General features: G+C 41.3%; 1 protein-coding gene across 1 annotated transcript in view; it reads left to right on the plus strand.

Annotated features, from left to right (window-relative positions):
- Window positions 1–19,681, plus strand: part of LOC119896211 (reticulon-4 receptor-like 1) — a 108,489-nt gene that overhangs the window by 1,576 nt on the left and 87,232 nt on the right. The gene's annotated exons all lie outside the window — the stretch shown is intronic.

The raw sequence follows: 19,681 nt of genomic DNA on the forward strand, positions 1-19,681 counted from the left end.
TCCACTTCATGTAAAAATGATTCTTAAAATAGCGAACCGCTGCCGCACTGCAGTTTGTGGGACTTACCTGCGCGAGGGTGGTGTTGTTGCTGAGCGCGTGCCAGTTTGCGTGTGAGAGAGGGAAATAGAAAGAGAGCGTGTGAGAATGTGATTGTTAGGGGAAAAGTTGACAATTGTGCTTTTTTGGTACAAAACTTTCACCCCATTGGGCACATATAGCTTGAGCGCGCGCGCTTGTGTGCGTGGTCACATTGGCGTGATAGAATGAGACGCCTGCCAATGGCAGGATATTTCGACTGCACTAAGGGAGAGGGTGGCTCTCCCGGTGGAGGAGTAGACAAGATAATAACAAACACCTTGCTGTTAACTATCACACTGACACTGTTTTGTGGTGAGAAACGGTATTAAGTTTTACTACAATGACCTTGCCTGTTTGTGTTCACAGGGGAGCGCCAATCTCACTGGCAGCTTCTTCTTTCTGTGCATAAATGCGCACATGTGCGTGCACGTGCGTGGCAGAGAGGAGGCCCAATTAACATCACTTTAAAGAAATCCTGAAAAGCAATTTCACAAGTTAAATATACCACTCATTCGGTCATAATTGAGAATATAATGTTTAATATGAAAGTACACACACACGCACACACACACACACACACACACACACACACACACACACACACACACACACACACACACACAGACATTTTAAAGAGAAGTGTTTGTGGAGTGGTGACTCATCTGCCAATCCCCCCCAAAAAGATACAGTGGGGCTCCAGTGAATAGCAGATTGTCAGGGAAGCCCACTGCTTTCTGATGAGTGTAGAGCACAGCTGACTGAACCCTGAGAACATAATAGAAACATTTTTTAAGTAGAGACATTGGGAAGTCTGACATTTGTCATTTCAATGCAGCACAACGCAGAGGAGGGAAACTACACACAAACATCCATGCACACCATTAGCTCACTTGGTTGGCCCGACTCAGGGCACAAGCTGGGCAATCTCCCCATTAAGGGTGGGACCTAATGGGCTTGACAGAGGGCTGATTAGTGCTGTCATTGTGTGTGTGTGTGTGTGTGTGTGTGTGCGCGTATGACAGAGCATAAAAGAGACACAGAGAGCTTGCTGGCTAGAGGGAGACAAGCTTTAATTTTAATCTTCCTGTAATTTCAGATGGATAGCACCCACCCACCTACATGCACACACACACACACACACACACACACACACACACACACACACATACACACACACACGACACACAGTGGTGATAGCTGATGCGTTTGCTTTGTATCTCCTCCTACAAATATGTGGCTGTCAGTAGCAATAATACAATTCAGAGTAATTGTGCAGTCTGCCTGAGATACAGTTATCTATGTCTGTCACCTTTACCCACAGTATCGCTCTGTGGTGGGATAAAACAAGAGAGGGAGGAGAAGTGTTTTTGTGTAACGAAAACTCCATCTCTCTTTCTCTCTTTGTCTGTCTCTCATTCTTTCTCTATCTCTCTGCTTGGCCAGTTCCTGCTGCCAGCCTCAGACTGAGAGGAGAGAGGCCTGGCAGGCTGATTGGCTACTAGATGCCTGGTTTGGGCAGCTGCCGAAGCTTTGTTTCCCAGCTTGTTTGAAGCTGGATTTGTTTCCCTTACTTGACTTTGCCTCTGTCTCCAACTCTTTTGTCTCTTGTTTTATCTAGTTTTTCACAGTCACGTACACACTTGACGCTTTGTGAACAAAAAACATGCCAAACCTTAAAATGAGCTATGAAAAGAAAAGCTCTTTTGTTAACAAAGGCACAAACGAAAGGCTTTATTATGCTCTGTCACAGTCTGTAGAAGTGCACACACTCAGAGTTGCACTTGCATTTTAAGGTTTTCAGCTAGGATTATTTTTATTCGCGATTAATCTGGCAGATATTTTCTCTATTAATCAGTTGGTCAATAAAATGTCCATTATAATTTCCTAAATCCCATGCTGAAATCTTTAAAATAATATTTTATCCTACTTACAGCCCCAAACCCAAAGAATATAAAGTTTATAGGGCTTTGAAAGCAGTTTGATAGACAGTGTTTTAATGGCACTGACTGCACCATCATACTGTGTTGCAGCCCCATCATTCTACTTTCAAGGTGGCTACATAATCTCATATAATATACATTTTGAGGCTTTCTGGGGAGACTCCTGAGAGGATTTGTTCATCAGCAAGCTGATATCATCTGGAATTTCGTGTGTTAGGGTTTTTAGAAAGATTCATAAGATACCTAAGATAAGACTATGCAAACATTTAAAAAATGGGCTGTGGAGATACCTTTTTGCTGGTGGTTGAACTGGAGCAAGATAGATAGATAGAAGATAGAATAGATACAGTTATTTTGTTGGTCAAATGCATTTTGAGTTTAAGCAATGACAATATAATCTATTGTTTGGTCTACACAGAGCTTTGCTGTGTCAACAATTTTATAAAAGGGAACACAAATTGAACAGTGGTTGTGAGCAATTATCAATTATTTGTACTTGATTAATTAAACTTATTATCACTTCACACTACATTCAGATTTGTTAATTAAATAAATTTTAACATAATATAATGTGTTGTTCTATCTACACCAAGTGTTTTCAAACTAAGACAAATATTTTAATTTAAATTAATGTATTTAAATGCATTATGTACACATATGTTAAGTATTGCAATCTTCATACTTTATACAGTACTACGAACTGGGTGTCGATGGAGACATTCCTGGAAAAAATGCTGTACCAAGTTACCGCTAATGCAAACCAAACATTTCCTACTGCTGCAGCTTAACATTAAAAGCATTTAACTGGCAAAACAGGCGTTGACCTTTCTTATGAAGTATTCAGAGGAAATGTAACGTGTTTGTTAGTGACCTTAGAACTGACAAACACAATGCATTTTGTTGTTAAAAAATGCATGTAGTAATCAAGACAACGGTCAACATTTTTTGACAGCGGACCAGTTTCCAGGGAGTAATGGAACAAAAAGGTGCAGCAACAGTGAACTGTTACGCCAGGAATTACGGCTGCGCCACGGATTTGATGCGTCCATACCCCGGCGTCAAAGTCCACTGGAGGTGTCTAAGAAGCGTTTTAGCAGTGGACCGTGTAGCCTGCCCCACATAATTTGCTTGTTATTAATTTGACATTTTTGTGCTTCTACTACCTTCTTCACAGCTCTCTGTGACCCTGTTTCGTTCTGTCAACTTCAGGCTGCATTTCAGAATCAGAGCATTATGCCTGCCTGATTTTGCTGACATGTTTAGATTTTGCTGATTTGGTAATCAGTATTTGCATTTTGTGCTTCTGTGATTAAGTAGGCTACGTAGTAAAAGGATTTCCTTTTGTGTGTGTTTTAACCATGTTTATTGTTGTTTTACGATCGGGAGTCTCCACAAGGTGTTTATACACCCTACAGGGTAATTATTTTGAAAATTTATTCTCCATGCCATTCTGTGTCAGACTTCCTGCCTGGTTTGATCTGCTCTGTGCTGCTTGACGTGGCTAGCGGTAAAAGTAGTCCTGCTACCTATTCTCTGTGGAGCGAAGTGGAGAGCCACTTCTGGGACATTTCTGGGACGCGCTACGGCTGCATCTGGCTTACTCAAAAGCATTGACTATAATGGCCACAATTAGCTCCGGCAAGGGCCGTAGCCGGAGTCAGGGGATTTTAGGGGTTAGATGAAGAGCTACAGGTGATGGACTATACACCTTCAACTTCTCAGTGAGGTAACCAACTGTTTCGCAGACTCATGTCGTGTGCAGCATAAAATCAGATAATGGTTGCTTACAGAATGATGGAAAAAAGCCAATTATTGCCTGACTCCTTTATGACAGTAGTTCTTTTGCTGGCCCAAGAATTCTGTAACCTGTAGTATGAAACCGTACTTGCTGTTAGACCTACCAGCAGTAACCACAGGAGTTGCTAAATCAACCAGGACTAAAATCTTAAGGATCACAACTTTAAAAGTATGCCAAGCTATTAGGAGTTCCTGTTTGCAATATACCCATGGTTGTGTAGAAAACTATCACTGGATTACTTTGATCCTAAAGAAAACGTAGAAACGTGATAATTCACAGGCAAGTTCTAGCAAATTATGAGTTGAAATTCTCTGATTTCTAAGAGGCTTTATCGACCTTTATTCACATAGACTTAGAATTATCAGTCTGAAAAGGAGTACAATTTTTGACGCACCTGTCCCTTTCACCTCCCCCAATATCTTTACCTCATGTCCCTCCCTCGATGCTCCTCCTTCAAAATCTGATTTACACAATTCATAAAGATTACAGTCACTGCTTAACAGTATGTCGTGTATGTGGAAATGCTGGTGTTTGTTTGTCAAGACACTTAAATTTGTATGGAAAACAGCATGATTTTAAGTTGAATATGGTATAAGCAGTGCAAGTTTGACCATGTAGATTGATATTTTTTGGGGATTAATGACATGAAATGTGTCTAAATATTCATCAACTCAGTCCAACTCTTACTGTTTAAATTGTGAACTTGGACTTTTGAAGGTACAAGGTAGTTTCTTCTTCTCTTCTTATCATTACTTCTTAATATGATTTCATCCTCTCACTTTTGCTCTTCGTCCCCGCCAAAGAATATACTGTAATCCAATTTGCAATATCTGAAATAGTGAGATGTTCTCTTATATTTCCTTGAGCCATGATAATATATAACTAATGTCAGTGCTGAAATTCATTGATCAATATCAATATATGATGGTAAAATTGCAAGTCACTGTTCATTCAGACTATAGCCTCAACCTCGCTCGAGGGCCAATGGCTTTCTCTGGGACCAAATATGAATAAAGTCTGGCCTGATTATGAAACTTTCCAGTGATATTATGGAGTTCCTGCTCAATTTGAGCCCAAACGAATGAAACCTATGTCCTGATTTCAGTACATACTGCATGTTCATGCAGACATGTTGACCTGTATAGAAGTCATTCATGCTATTGAGGTTGAAATACTTTGTCATCCTCAAACGTGCTTTCTCATAGGATGAATTTCATTTGATCAACACAGTTATAAACATCATACAGTGTATCTGATGGCATCGTGACAGAGACTACTGTCACATCCTTACTTTCTCTCTCTGAGCTGACAGTTGGCACACATGCGTACATTTTGCCTGCAGGCCATTGTCAAGTCTACAGTCGAACAATTAGAAGCTGCTGTTGCTGTTTTGTGTTGCTGTGTGTGTATGTGTGTGTTTACTTGCGTCTATGATAGCCTTGGTAGATGATAATAACATATGGATTGGTGACAAAATGTTTATTCGGGTCGTGAAGCACCAAATGGTGGGATAATTGAGTCCTGAGATTGATCCAAATTTGCTCTTGCGGTGCTGCTATCTTGAGGCAGTCAGATTTTACAGATTAGACAGAGGGACACAAGATGGGGAATGTGGTACTTTGTGAGGATTTTGTGGATATATAATATTAGAGAACTAAATCATCTTGGGATTTGATGACTGGAATGGAATTCATATGATAATCAATTACATCTCTAATGCAAGTCACAGCGGAGAACAGGATGAAACGCATCACCACACACACCACCACACACAGTGAGCGTCCGTGCGATGGCTGTGCATATCAATGACCTCTGCAACCGCTCCTCCTGCCTGACTCCAAGGTCACTCACAGACTCCGTCTTTCTTCCGCTGTATCCTGAGCTCAGTGTGGTCTGCCTGCTGAATTCTATTTTATCATTAAGTTGCACAACAATTTTCTGGAACGTGTGTAGCATTTAATTCACTGTGTTGAAATGTGTTAACATAATTACAGGGACTGATGTTTTACAGCTCTGAGCTTCTAAACTGGTGAACTTTCACAAACACAATGCTAAAGAAAAAATGAAACGCTTAATGAGTAGGAATTGTTTTGATGTTAAGTAAACAAATACCAAGTGCTACAAATTATGCAATACAGAGCATAAAATGACATTTCACAATGGCCCTGTGGTGTTTTATTCCTACTTTTAGCCAAAAAAAACTCTATCACACATTTATCTTTATGTATAAACATAATGTTTTGCACTTTCAATATTTGTCACTAGGTGCACAGTGCAAGTTAAAGAAAACCTATTATGCTTTGACTTATCTACAATGTTACAATGTTGGATGTTCATGTTAAACATGACCAAAGATTCAAATAATGAGGTAAAAGTATTTAAAATAAACCCCTGTGAGCCAAAACCTCAGATTTCCTCCTGTTCTGAATGGTCTGTTTTCAACAGCTTTTTCTACCAACATCTCCGTTTGACGAAACAGGGAGCTAGATGGAGCCTATTCCATATATGGTCATTTGCTCTCCACAGCTATGCTCAGTTTGTCTTACCGCTCAGCGACAACAACAGCCTGGTAATATGTTTCAGGTCTTGGCCAATCAGAAGACAGTGGGCTTTGAGGCTTTGGGGGGGGAACAGGATTATCTACATCCATTTCCTCTAATTATACTCTAATTAGACATACTACTTGTTTAATTGCCACTGCAGTAAAGTTACTGCTGATTTGTTGGTAAATAGGGTGCAATAATTTGCTTATGAATCTCTGCGGTTAACCTTGAGAGCCGGCTGGACACACAGCATGAAGGTCCTGTGTGAATAGAGTGCCCAATCAAATGAGACATTACTCTCTAACAGGAGCCCTGCAGAGGCCTCTGATTGCAGGTTTACATAGCAACAGTTAGGGTTAGTTGTGCATGTACTGTACGTGTGTGTGTGTGTGTGTGTGTGTGTGTGTGACAGTGAGATGCACGGGTGTGTCTGCATACATGAGTGTGAGGAGGTTTTTTGATGAAAGGGATACAAATGCATGTGATCACATAGCAAGAACATGCTGATCATAAGGATTTTGTGTGTGTGTGTGTGTGTGTCTAGTGTTAATGTCAGAGTTGGAGGACCAGAGTAGTTCTTCTGTATACCGAGCAGATGCTGATGCAGACATGTAGAAAGAGAGTAAAGGCTGGATGGACACAGGAAATTAGCAATTATTTGGAAATAGACTTCACCTGCAGGAGAAAGGAATGCACAGAGAAAGAATGAGATAAAGAAAACTGATCTGACTCAAGCTGATTGTGTGTGTTTCGGGCTGATTTTCATTTTCTCCCTCTCTGGCCCAAGAACTTTGGTATTTTACTGTTTTCAGAGGGAGAGACAGTTGGTCATATCAGTGGTTTGCAGCAGCATCGTTGTTTGCTGACTTATATGAATGAGCCACTATCATTCATGTAAATGCTGGCATGTCTTATCTCATAAGCCATAAACTTAAAATGTAAGGAATAGACATTTTTGATAATAGGTGTATTTGCTATCTCTCTGAGAGTGAGTTGAGAAGACAGACATAAATCTCAAGTCTGTGCAGTAAGTGCAGAGCTATAGTGTAGCTTAGTTTACCATTAAAGCTGGAGGCCGGCAAGCCGGCTCTGTCCACAGTTAAAAAATGTGCCTCAGCTGTTGGGAGCCCATGTCATGTCAAGTCCACACCAGATGATGGCTCAGCTGATTTCCGTCTTAGCATTCACTCAAAAAGCCATACAAGGCGCCTCATTTAAGTCGCTTTAGCTTGCCTACTCTTACTACTTTCTCTGTGAGCCACTTGTAACCCACTACCACCCCAGCTCCTCCTTTCAGGCTATTCCTGACCAATCAGTGTATTTCTGTATTTATTGGTGCTGCTCTGTTCTGTACCCTTGGGGGGGGTCTTTGCTTCTGCTCTCTCTTCCTCAGGCTGTCCACGTAGGCACGTGGAGAGACAGGGGGGTCCCATCACACCAAACGTAACTACTGCCAGCAAATAAAGAATATGATGAAGCTTTCCTGAAATCCGTTTTACAAACTGCATATATACTTCCCGTCAGCTCTACAGTAATGTTACCATTCACTTTTAAGTTAGATTTTTATGTATTGTTGATTGCATTTACCATTTGTTTTTGTATTTAATGTTTAGTTTAGCTAGTCACTCAGTGAAGTATCATTACATACATTCATTACCGACGCTTTCAGACAGCGTCCGTATGAAATGCCACCGTTTGCTGCGTCACAGCAACAAAAAGGAGCCTCACGGCCGAAGTGCTAGGAGGTAGGGTTAGCCGGTCGACATGCATAAAGTCAGTGACTTAGGTTTAGACACTAACATTTCTGATGGTTATAGTAAGGGTAGGGGGCTTCAGGTGGCTGTCAACACCTTTAACAAAACTGTAGCTAGCACTTCTGTCTATACGAGACTCCCCAGAGCGCTGAAGGGTACCTTTAGCGTCTAATAACTACGCTAAGCATCTGTATTGGAAGCCCTGAGATGAGAACGCTCTGATGATTACCAGCATTTGCCTGATTTTCACAGCTTAGCTAACGTGTCCTTATGGCTCTTTTTTACACTCTGCTTGGAAGAGCTGCCAAAAATGAAAGTGACTGATAATCGTCTTGTGAAAGTGAGTAGCTCTTCCAAGCACATAGTGTAAAAAAAGAGCAATAGCAACCTAACATTAGCTAAGCTGTGAAAATCTAACGTAGGCTAAAGTAGGTGGTAAACGGATATACGTCACACTACAGACACTAAAGAATATGTGACTGTATGGGGAGTTACGTGATCTATTTCTTAATGAACAATCCAACATGTAACTACCATGTTACTACCTTAAACCACAGATTGATATTTTCACTTCAATCTCAGAAAGAGATTTGAATTTCCCCCCAAATTTTGAACTATTCCTTTAAACTAAAGCCATCATTATCAACCTGCACATGGCTGTCAGTTAACTGGCACTGGGCTTAAAGTCACATATTTGTTCATTGTTGCTAATGCATTTGTCAAAAAGTGATGGCTGCATTATCGATGAACACAAACCACATAGCACTGAACACATTGCCAAATAAAACCAAAAACAATAATTCAAATCCTTTGTGTCTAACTCCTCTGCGGGATATAGCTCCTCTATCCCCCCTCTTCCCTCAAATCTCCTCTCCTCCCATGTCTTCTCCTCTGTTGCTGGTTCGCTCTGTACCTGCTGAATAATTGATAGCTGTTTTGGTTTCCGATAAGGCGTTTGGGGTCCACAGCTCTTAGCAATATGGGCTTGCTGCTTTCCTCACGGCAGATCACACGGCTGAGTCCATCCTTTCACTCCCTCTCTCTTCCCCTTCTTCACTCTGCTGCTCTCCTTTTTTTTAATCTTGTCTTTTTTATTATTTTTTATTCCACATGCAGTGATTCTGAAATGCGGCACTTTATCTGAAGTGCACACACATTATCTGTAACATGTTACATGCGTGTACTTAACAGTACAAATCCTATTCCAGGTTTTATTCTAGATAAGCTCTTGATGTCCATCTTCTTCTCCTGATTACAAACAACCCTGCAAACAAAAATAAATGGATTATTCATGGATATTACCATGGAAACAGAACTTGTAGAGGGAAAAAGTAAATACGATAAGGTATTTAACATGTCTCCCGAAACTTCATACTGCAGCAACCCTGCTATCACATGCAGGTTGCTGCATGGGATCTGAGTCGGGATCTGAGCTTCAACCCTGGTGTTTGCAGGGGGCAGACAATATAACAGAAACCCTCCATGCGAAAGAATTTGAACTTCAGAAAGCTAGTTTGGATGACACTTAGCATTTACAAACACACTACACTCTCCATCATATCCCTGTTGGTTAGTTTCAACCTGACACTGTCGTTCCCCTGAGATAAGACAGTTTCTTGAGACTGTCTTCACAAAAAAAACAACAGTATTAGTTGTCTGTTCAAATGCATTGGTCTGTGTTCCTCATTTTCTCCCTCATTCATTTGAGTGGGATCCCTCTGTGGGAATGCCAAGCACTGCATTGGCCAGTCAAACAGATCAAGCACACATTGCTTAAGATTACATTGGATGGCTAGGTTATGAATGTGTGTGACTTTATTTTGAGATAATCTAGATATAATCTCGAGATAATCTCCAATAGATAATCTTAAAATTCTTTTAATCATGGCTGCAATCCTTGCTGAGGAATGTGGTTCTTCTTTGACCATGAAAACAGTCAGAACCAAACCCTAACTGAATTATTTTTTGTGTATACCCATACATTATCATTGCCTTCCACAAAGATCCATATGTCTTCTGATCTGACACCTGATTTATATGACATTTTGTTGATCCGCCAAAACTTTAGTAAATGCATTTTGACATTCAGTTTGGAGGACTTGTTAGTCTCTGTGTTTACCATGGTGATTTGATTTTTGACAGTTTTACTGACATATTAAATATTAATATTAAATAATCTGGCAGTGTTATTTTTGTTATTTTATGAAAAAAATTGCCTCCATGGAGCCCTTTTGTCCTGCTTTTGCATTTAAAATGCTCAGATCATAGCTCTTTAATTTTGTCAAATGGTTTACATTGACATTCAACCTCATGGTGCACTCACACTGAAGAAGTGTTTGTGATTGAGTTACTTCATTGTTAAAAGTAATTGTTCATTAATTATTTACACTGTTGTGTCTACCCTTGAAACAAATCTCAAATGCATGTACAAAAACTGCCTTACAACCTTTCTTCTTCATTTGTTCCCATGGCTTCTGGGGCTCTCTGGACTTCTTTCTCGGTCTCCTTTCCTGCTACCTTTGTGCAGAAAGTGTTTAGAATCGGTATTGGCTGTTACCCAGCATGTGGGGAATTGAAGGAGAAGGGTTAAAGAGGGAGAAGAGTTCATCAAACCCAGGACAACAAGTCAATTCCTCCTGATTTACCACATCACTCCCATCTGTCCCCACAGTGTTCCTATACACACACCTAAACGTGTGTGTGTCTCCACATACATAATTGTTCATACAGACACATGCAGACACACACACACACACACACTGACTTACTCACAAGCACTCTTTTACATTTTCTTTCCCTCTCTCTGTACTGCAGTACAGACAGACAGGAGCAGCAGTAGCAGGTCTTACATAACTACATCACTGCATTAACGAGCCCATCTGCCTCTGACTGGTGCTTACACTTGGAGTTAGAGCGCTGTTAAAATGATACACCCTTGATACAAGTGCACAAAACACACATGACCAGCTGAACTGTTTACAGGCAGACTGACCAGGTGAAAATAGAGTAAAGCTTCCCCATCGTTTGTCTCAAGTGAGCACATTTTCATTGTTTAGAGGAGATATACTCCATAAAAATGAAACTTGAATGCAGCTGCTTTGTAGTTTTATGCCCACTTTTAACTTAGTTACTATCAAGACAAAAAGCTATTTGCATATACACTCAATTGCCCATTTATTAGGCACACCCATACACAATTGCAGTCTAATACAACACTCCTGCAATAAAACCTATTTTCACGAAGGTTATAATTTTCATTGTTTGAAACACCTGTCCGTATAACGTAACACAGATCATTTACTGCAGGACTGTTGCATTGGACTCCATTACTTTTAGCCGAGTCTTAGTAGTAGCAGTCTTTCATCTTGTCTTTTGTTTGCATTATTTCTGTCCTGCGTCTCTGTCTAGTGCTGAAACAATCAGTCGATTAATCAATCTGTTACTCCACTGACAGGTAATAAGTCAACAAGTTTCATATTTAAATAATTGTTTTCATTCACCATTTTCTTCATTCACTTCATTCTCTACTAAAATAATGCAAATATTTTCTTGTTCAGTTGCTCTAATGATGATTTGCTTTGTTTTTTGCAGTTTAAAGACATCACTTTGGGCTCTGTGAACTTGTATTTTTGACAGTTTCTGATTTTCATCAACTAAATTATTTATCAATAAACAATTTCCAGGTTAATAACAAAAATAATTATTACTTGCAGCCCTACCTTTGTCCATTGTATACATTCATCTGTGCTTTTTTGGGAAATCTGGGTTGCACAGCAGACTCCCAACACACACACAGAACCACAGACATTTCCAGGACCCACTGGTGGGTTTAATGAAGTCCATCCGGATCCATTTTTACTGATGCTAAATCCAAGCCTTGACTATGTTCCTAAATTAGCCCTAGAACAAATAGGGAAAAGCCAAAAATGACTTCACATCGCAAGAAGCCTACGCATAGGTGCACCAGCTCACCACACAAAGACACTGACGCATAAAATGGCTGAAATTAGAAGAAGCTTCTATTTTGTGGGAGTTCGTGTCTGATGCGTCCTTCAGAGTGTCGAGAGGAAGTAAAGAAGGAGTGATGTGAGAGAACAGGAGATGAGGGACGTGTGAAAAAGTGTTGTTTGTCTGCTGCCACAGCTTGTTTGTGTCTTCTGTCTGAGTCTCATTATAACACGGTGGCACTTGTGTGTGCATATGAGCATGGTTTGTGTGTGCCTGTGTATTCACGTGTGTGTATGTGTCACACTTAGTCTTACATAACCATCAGATGCTCAGCTGGGGACACTGTACAGATGAATCCCAGGATGCCCTTTTATTGGATCTAGTATGGAGGTTTTCTGCAACACAACTAAAAAAGTAATCAGATATGAACTTTTAGAGTAAACCAGAATCATTGTTATACATCGCTGCACAAAACGACAGTCATTTTCATGGCATTACATTTACATTTCAGGCATCGCTGATGCTCTTTTCCAGAATAAGTGAGTCAGAATACTTCAAATGGGCTTTTGCATATTTGGTTTTTAGCTGTTTTCCCCTTTGCCTGGAAATGCTTTTTTTGTAACTGGATTATACAATAAATTAACTGTACTATATACAGTATACTGTTTATTGTTGCATTATAGCATGAATAAAATGGGAGAAATATGTTAGATAACTTTAACATATCAAGGGGATAAATTCCAAACACTAACCCAATACCGTCTGCTCCATGTTCAGCAAATTGGAAATGATTTGTACATGATGGGCTCCACGTAGTGGCTGTATTAATCCATAGTTAGGGCCCGAGCACGACCGTGCGAGGTCCCTATTGAATCTGCTCGGATTATTAGGGCCCGAGCACGACCGTGCGAGGTCCCTATTGAATCTGCTCGGATTATTTTTTTTTTTTAGGGCCCGAGCACGACCGTGTGAGGTCCCTATTGAATTTGCTCGGATTATTTTTTTTTTTTTTTTTTTTTTTTTTTTTTTTCTTTTTTCTGCAAAGTAGGCCCAAATGACATGGCCTAAACATACTCGAAAACTCACCAAAATTTGCAAACATGTCAGAACCGGTGAAAAATTTCGTATTCTACAAGTTTCGCACATGGGCGTTGCAAAATGACTCGCTAGCGCCACCTAGAAAATTGGAAAAAATTAGCCCCTCGTTCACGTTCAACCTACATGTACGAAATTTTCTGGGGACATGTATCATGTCAAGACGCACAAAAAAGCCTCAAGAACCCATAGCCTAAACTCAACAGGAAGTCGGCCATTTTGAATTTTATGGCCATTTTTGGATGATTTACACACTTCGTACTTTAACTAACTCCTCCTAGGGATTTAGTCGGATCGACGTCAAATTTCTGCTGTGCCTTCTAAAGGCATTGACGATGAAAAGTTGTGCTATTTGCGCGTTTTCGTCAATGGGCGTGTCCGTGGCGTCGATGATTCGCAATGAAACAGGAAGTTGTTGTAACTTCAGTGTACATGCTCACATCTGGACCAAACTGTACATCTAGGATGAGAGTCCCGCCCTGAACACATGTACATGCCGACATTCACCCACAGTCATAGCGCCACCTGCTGGCAACAGAAAGTGACCTTTAACGAAGCAGCCCCCACCGCACGTTTCACCTACGTGCACGAATTTTCTGTGGTACGTGTATCTTGTCCAGACGCACAAAAAGTCTTTTGGAGCCATAGCCTAAACCCAACAGGAAGTCGGCCATTTTGAATTTTACGTCAAATTTTGGATGATTTACACACTTCGTACTTTAACGAACTCCTCCTAGGGATTTAGTCCGACCGACCTCAAATTTTGGCTGTGCCTTCTAAAGGCATTGAAGATGAAAAGTTGTGCTATTTGCAAGTTTTCGTCAATGGGCGTGTCCGTGGCGTGGCGTCAAAGATCAGCTCTTCGCCATGACACGGAAGTTGTCGTAACTTCAGTGTACATGCTCACATCTGGACCAAACTGTACATCTAGGATGAGAGTCCCGCCCTGAACACATGTACATGCTGACATTCACAGACAGTCATAGCGCCACCTGCTGGCAACAGGAAGTGACTTTTAACGAAGCAGCCCCCGCCGCACGTTTCACCTACGTGCACGAATTTTCTGTGGTACGTGTATCTTGTCCAGACGCACAAAAAAGTCTCTTGGAGCCATAGGCTAAACCCAACAGGAAGTCGGCCATTTTGAATTTTACGTCAAATTTTGGATGATTTACACACTTCGTACTTTAACGAACTCCTCCTAGGGATTTAGTCCGACCGACCTCAAATTTGTGCTGTGCCTTCTAAAGGCATTGAAGATGAAAAGTTGTGCTATTTGCGAGTTTTCGTCAATGGGTGTGTCCGTGGCGTGGCGTCAGAGATCAAGTCTTCGCCATGACACAGGAAGTTGTTGTAACTTCAGTGTACATGCTCACATCTGAACCAAACTTTACGTGCTTGATAACTCTCCCACCCCGCTATGGAGGACCGATCCTGACACAGTCAGAAATAAATACAGAAATAAATAAATGCTCAATAAATAAATAAGCATCCAATTAAATACACAAAAAAATTAAGTAAATAAATAAATGTAGGTAGTAATTAAATTATACAAGGAGACATAAATGTATATATTTTAATTAGTGCCTTTACTTATTCACCTTTGTTATAATTACCTTATTTGTTTATTCAACTTTATTTATTACTAATTTTTTTAATGTATTTATTTATGTGTGTGTTTTAATATTTTTGTCTGTTTTATTCTTCCTTTGTATTTATTTACCTTATTTATTTTCACCCATGGTATTTATTTCTGCCTGTCTTAAATTTTTGTATGCATTTCTGCCTCACTATGCAAATGAGGAGGGGCTGTGTCTCAAGGGGTCATCTTCTCTGCTATTGGTGGACCAGTCAGACAGGAGAGCTCCTACTCTGCCTGCAGACATCAACGATCTTGCCCCTCACACAGTCAGATGGCTTCCTTCAGTGCGCTGAGGTGTTTAACAACTCTGAAGACACTACCAGCCATGTCTTCCTTCTCTTTTCACGTAGACGCTCCGACAGACAGTGCTTTCAGTTTGCTGCATGCATGGACACAGAACTGCGGTACAGCACACAGTAACGATGAAATGTGTGCTGTTCTCACATTCTTCCTCTGTATGTACACATAAACAACAAGGCAGGGAAATATAAAAGGAATTTATTTTATTGTTTGGGTACATTATTGTTCAGTGTACATGCTCACATCTGAACAAACTTTGCGTGCTTGATAACTCTCTGACCCCCAGACATCTACACGTCAATACCGATTATATTCATAGCGGCAAGTGCTATGTAGCTCCACATAGGGGACACAGGAAGTGACATATAGCACCTTCATGCGGCGACATAACCGCGTAGGAAATTCACAGCCGCACCGGCAGAGCTCCAGAATGTGCAACTCGGCCGGCTCACACGCGGACGCGCTTACAAGTGCGAGGGCCCGCCCAACGCTGCTTGCAGCTTTAATTTTTTTTTTTTTTTTTTTTTTTTTTTTTTTCTGCAAAGTAGGCCCAAATGACATGGCCTAAACATACTCGAAAACTCACCAAAATTTGCAAACATGTCAGAACCGGTGAAAAATTTCGTATTCTACAAGTTTCGCACATGGGCGTGGCAAAATGACTCGCTAGCGCCACCTAGAAAATTGGAAATGATTAGCCCCTCGTTCACGTTCAACCTACATGTACGAAATTTTCTGGGGACATGTATCGTATCAAGACGCACAAAAAAGCCTCAAGAACCCATAGCCTAAAGTCAACAGGAAGTCGGCCATTTTGAATTTTATGGCCATTTTTGGATGATTTACACACTTCGTACTTTAACGAACTCCTCCTAGGGATTTAGTCGGATCGACGTCAAATTTCTGCTGTGCCTTCTAAAGGCATTGACGATGAAAAGTTGTGCTATTTGCGAGTTTTCGTCAATGGGCGTGTCCGTGGCGTCGATGATTCGCAATGAAACAGGAAGTTGTTGTAACTTCAGTGTACATGCTCACATCTGGACCAAACTGTACATGTAGGATGAGAGTCCCGCCCTGAACACATGTACATGCCGACATTCACCCACAGTCATAGCGCCACCTGCTGGCAACAGAAAGTGACCTTTAACGAAGCAGCCCCCGCCGCACGTTTCACCTACGTGCACGAATTTTCTGTGGTACGTGTATCTTGTCCAGACGCACAAAAAAGCCTCTTGGAGCCATAGCCTAAACAACAGGAAGTCGGCCATTTTGAATTTTACGTCAAATTTTGGATGATTTACACACTTCGTACTTTAACGAACTCCTCCTAGGGATTTAGTCCGACCGACCTCAAATTTGTGCTGTGCCTTCTAAAGGCATTGAAGATGAAAAGTTGTGCTATTTGCAAGTTTTCGTCAATGGGCGTGTCCGTGGCGTGGCGTCAAAGATCAGCTCTTCGCCATGACACGGAAGTTGTCGTAACTTCAGTGTACATGCTCACATCTGGACCAAACTGTACATGTAGGATGAGAGTCCCGCCCTGAACACATGTACATGCTGACATTCACCCACAGTCATAGCGCCACCTGCTGGCAACAGGAAGTGACTTTTAACGAAGCAGCCCCCGCCGCACGTTTTACCTACGTGCACGAATTTTCTGTGGTACGTGTATCTTGTCCAGACGCACAAAAAAGTCTCTTGGAGCCATAGCCTAAACAACAGGAAGTCGGCCATTTTGAATTTTACGTCAAATTTTGGATGATTTACACACTTCGTACTTTAACGAACTCCTCCTAGGGATTTAGTCCGACCGACCTCAAATTTGTGCTGTGCCTTCTAAAGGCATTGAAGATGAAAAGTTGTGCTATTTGCAAGTTTTCGTCAATGGGCGTGTCCGTGGCGTGGCGTCAAAGATCAACTCTTCGCCATGACACGGAAGTTGTCGTAACTTCAGTGTACATGCTCACATCTGGACCAAACTGTACATGTAGGATGAGAGTCCCGCCCTGAACACATGTACATGCTGACATTCACAGACAGTCATAGCGCCACCTGCTGGCAACAGGAAGTGACTTTTAACGAAGCAGCCCCCGCCGCACGTTTTACCTACGTGCACGAATTTTCTGTGGTACGTGTATCTTGTCCAGACGCACAAAAAAGCCTCTTGGAGCGATGCCCTAAAATCAACAGGAAGTCGGCCATTTTGAATTTTACGTCAAATTTTGGATGATTTACACACTTCGTACTTTAACGAACTCCTCCTAGGGATTTAGTCCGACCGACTTCAAATTTGTGCTGTGCCTTCTAAAGGCATTGAAGATGAAAAGTTGTGCTATTTGCGAGTTTTCGTCAATGGGTGTGTCCGTGGCGTGGCGTCAGAGATCAAGTCTTCGCCATGACACAGGAAGTTGTTGTAACTTCAGTGTACATGCTCACATCTGAACCAAACTTTACGTGCTTGATAACTCTCCCACCCCGTTATGGAGGACCGATCCTGACACAGTCAGAAATAAATACAGAAATAAATAAATGCTCAATAAATAAATAAGCATCCAATTAAATACACAAAAAAATAAAGTAAATAAATAAATGTAGGTAGTAATTAAATTATACAAGGAGACATAAATGTATATTTTTAATTAGTGCCTTTACTATTCACCTTTGTTATAATTACCTTATTTGTTTATTCAACTTTATTTATTACAATTTTTTTAATGTATTTATTTATGTGTGTGTTTTAATATTTTTGTCTGTTTTATTCTTCCTTTGTATTTATTTACCTTATTTATTTTCACCCATGGTATTTATTTCTGCCTGTCTTTTTAAATTTTTGTATGCATTTCTGCCTCATTATGCAAATGAGGAGGGGCTGTGTCTCAAGGGGTCATCTTCTCTGCTATTGGTGGACCAGTCAGACAGGAGAGCTCCTACTCTGCCTGCAGACATCAACGATCTTGCCCCTCACACAGTCAGATGGCTTCCTTCAGTGCGCTGAGGTGTTTAACAACTCTGAAGACAATACTACCAGCAATGTCTTCCTTCTCTTTTCACGTAGACGCTCCGACAGACGTGCTTTCAGTTTGCTGCATGCATGGACACAGAACTGCGGTACAGCACACAGTAACGATGAAATGTGTGCTGTTCTCACATTCTTCCTCTGTATGTACACATAAACAACAAGGCAGGGAAATATAAAAGGAATTTATTTTATTCTTTGGGTACATTATTGTTCAGTGTACATGCTCACATCTGAAACAAACTTTACGTGCTTGATAACTCTCCCACCCCGCAGACATCTACACGCCAATACCGATTTATATTCATAGCGGCAAGTGCTATGTAGCTCCACATAGGGGACACAGGAAGTGACATATAACACCTTCATGCGGCGTCAAACCGCGTAGCAAATTCACAGCCGCACCGGCAGAGCTCCAGAATATGCAACTCGGCCGGTTCACACGCGCGACGCGCTTACAAGTGCGAGGGCCCGCCCAACGCTGCTTGCAGCTTTAATATATATATTTTTTTTTTTTTTTTTTTTTTTTTTTTCTGCAAAGTAGGCCCAAATGACATGGCCTAAACATACTCGAAAACTCACCAAAATTTGCAAACATGTCAGAACCGGTGAAAAATTTCGTATTCTACAAGTTTCGCACATGGGCGTGGCAAAATGACTCGCTAGCGCCACCTTGAAAATTGGAAATGATTAGCCCCTCGTTCACGTTCAACCTACATGTACGAAATTTTCTGGGGACATGTATCGTATCAAGACGCACAAAAAAGCCTCAAGAACCCATAGCCTAAAGTCAACAGGAAGTCGGCCATTTGAATTTTATGGCCATTTTTGGATGATTTACACACTTCGTACTTTAACGAACTCCTCCTAGGGATTTAGTCGATCACGTCAAATTTCTGCTGTGCCTTCTAAAGGCATTGACGATGAAAAGTTGTGCTATTTGCGAGTTTTCGTCAATGGGCGTGTCCGTGGCGTCGATGATTCGCAATGAAACAGGAAGTTGTTGTAACTTCAGTGTACATGCTCACATCTGGACCAAACTGTACATGTAGGATGAGAGTCCCGCCCTGACACATGTACATGCCGACATTCACCCACAGTCATAGCGCCACCTGCTGGCAACAGAAAGTGACCTTTAACGAAGCAGCCCCCGCCGCACGTTTCACCTACGTGCACGAATTTTCTGTGGTACGTGTATCTGTCCAGACGCACAAAAAGCCTCTTGGAGCCATAGTACTTTAAACAACTCCTCCTAGGGATTTAGTCCGACCGACCTCAAATTTGTGCTGTGCCTTCTAAAGGCATTGAAGATGAAAAGTTGTGCTATTTGCAAGTTTTCGTCAATGGGCGTGTCCGTGGCGTGGCGTCAAAGATCAGCTCTTCGCCATGACACGGAAGTTGTCGTAACTTCATGTACATGCTCACATCTGGACCAAACTGTACATGTAGGATGAGAGTCCCGCCCTGAACACATGTACATGCTGACATTCACAGACAGTCATAGCGCCACCTGCTGGCAACAGGAAGTGACTTTTAACGAAGCAGCCCCCGCCGCACGTTTTACCT

The sequence above is a fragment of the Micropterus salmoides genome, unplaced genomic scaffold, assembly GCF_014851395.1.
Source record: "Micropterus salmoides isolate LMB-PRFRI ecotype aquatic unplaced genomic scaffold, ASM1485139v1 Ms_hic_scaffold_9, whole genome shotgun sequence".
NCBI classification, from domain to species: Eukaryota; Metazoa; Chordata; class Actinopteri; order Centrarchiformes; family Centrarchidae; genus Micropterus; species Micropterus salmoides.